Raw genomic sequence first — 2,500 nt, 5'->3', positions numbered from 1 at the left:
ATAAGTGGGTGGGTGGGTAGGGGGTAGATTTGTCGGTGCATGTGCAATCAAGAAAGTAAGGATGAAGATAGATAGATAGGCACAAACAGATAAATAGATAGACACAAAGAGACAGATAAATAGATAGACACAAAGAGACAGATAAATATATAGACACAAAGAGACAGATAAATAGATAGACACAAAGAGACAGATAAATAGATAGACACAAAGAGACAGATAAATAGATAGACACAAAGAGACAGATAAATAGATAGACACAAAGAGACAGATAAATAGATAGACACAAAGAGACAGATAAATAGACAGACACAAAGAGACAGATAAATAGATAGACACAAAGAGACAGATAAATAGATAGACACAAAGAGACAGATAAATAGATAGACACAAAGAGACAGATAAATAGATAGACACAAAGAGACAGATAAATAGATAGACACAAAGAGACAGACAAATAGATAAACACAAAGAGACAGATAAATAGATAGACACAAAGAGACAGATAAATAGATAGACACAAAGAGGCAGATAAATAGACAGACACAAAGAGACAGATAAATAGATAGACACAAAGAGACAGATAAATAGACACAAAGAGACAGATAAATAGATATAAAGACAGAGGGAGAGACATTGTGTTCGTGCGTGCGTGTGGGAAGCGTCTTAAGCCAACTGAAAGGCAGTGTCCAGCTTCCTCTGATAGAAACCATCAAACTTCGCACATTTTCCTTCGCCAAACCGCATCTCTTTCGGCAGTTAACTTCCTGACTTCAATAGAACGGCGCTTTAAGAGATTTTTACCTCAGGTTCTTTCTTTTATATTCTTATGTCTTTTTTTATTTAAGTGTAATATCGGACATATTTATCTTTTGGCATTTAGTGTTCTCTCTCTCTCTCTCTCCCTCCTTTCTTCTTCTTCTTCTTCTTCTTCTTCTTCTCTCTCTCTCTCTCTCTCTCTCTCTCTCTCTCTCTCTCTCTCTCTCTCTCTCTCTCTCTCTCTCTCTCTCTCTCTCTCTCTCTCTCTCTCTCTTCCAATTCTTATTGTTATTTCCTCTCTTCTTTCTACGTACCTACCTACCTATCTATTCGTCCAATTCATTTTATCTTCTTTGTCTTTTCCCCCTCTTCTTATTCCTCCTCTTCCTTCCTTCCTCCCTCTTCCTCTCCACCGAACTTTATTCTCTCCTCCTTGTTCACGCCGGCAGAAGCGGAAGCCAATACTGTACGGAGAGCAAGTTAGCCAATCATGAAGCCTTTTCCCGGGAGAGTTAAAGTTAACCCTTTCGGTCAAATCTTTTTTCTTTTACCACCCTTATGGTATCGTCTTTCTTGTACTTAGTCTCACTCTCTCTTCAGGATTGCCGTTACTATGATAGTTTAAGCCATCATTATTAAGTTAACTATAGTTATGGCTACTATCAAGTGCTCTCTTCAAGATTATAGTTACTTGAATAATTTACGTCATCATTATTAAATCAACTGTGATTATAATACTTTCATGATTTTTTTTCTTTTTTACTATCGTCAGCTTTGTGGTTTTGCAGATCAATGTGTAATGAAGCTTTTCGTATATTCATTCATTTCTTCCCTTCGTTTTCGTCTTCTCTTCCTTCTGTGCAAAATGATAATTGCCAAAAATAACTTGAATCCCTTGCGGCCCTTGAACATCTGGTCTCTTCTCCAAACTCTGCAAGATTAAGTAAAACAATTTATCACGTCACATTATGGACTAGGTAGAGATGTCGTATCCCTTGAGCAAGAAATCTAACGACGATGGACGTTCACGAGATACGTTATATATAGAAGCCCTTCTTGTGATGAGTCAGTGTAATTGCAGAGATTTTGTTCCACTTCTAAGGCAGTTAACTGGATTTCTGTCTTAGTTTAAGCCGTGGGTTGTTCTGTAAAATATGATCATACTGTGTCGTTTTATTCAAAATCAGCTCTTTGGGACATATTTCATAGCATCCAAAATTAATAATTATTACAAAATACCAGAGGCGGTGAGTAAATATAGAGGAAAATGAGAAATTCGGAAGGAAGGGAAAGAAAAGGGAAAAGGAAAGGAGAGGGGAAGGGATGTGTGGATTGTACTCGACACAGAGCCAGCAACGTAGGTAGTATAATAACGCTAGAAAGCGTATGAAATATTTTTAAAGAATATGTTTATTTTACTAAATAACATACTGAGAGTTATCAATTTTCATAGTGATGCGATGGCAATATGAGTTACCTGCACAAATAATTACTAAAAACAAAAACAGCCGATGTCAACAAAATCAAATACATTTTAGTCAAATGTGCATCCATAAACTGGTAAATTACAAACAATCCGACAACAGCTTTGATTTCGTATTAGAATAAAACAACAACAATATTTCATTTACATCTACATTATATTGCATATCTGTTAATGAAATAAATGTTATCTTACCTTTATTTTAGCATCCTGACGGTGTCATTTCCCAAATAAAGTTCTAGATTCACATTTGTTTAA

This window comes from Penaeus vannamei, chromosome 32, assembly GCF_042767895.1.
Source record: "Penaeus vannamei isolate JL-2024 chromosome 32, ASM4276789v1, whole genome shotgun sequence".
Lineage (NCBI taxonomy): Eukaryota > Metazoa > Arthropoda > Malacostraca > Decapoda > Penaeidae > Penaeus > Penaeus vannamei.
The sequence above is the reverse complement of the archived record's forward strand: the minus strand, read 5'-3'. Positions refer to the sequence as shown.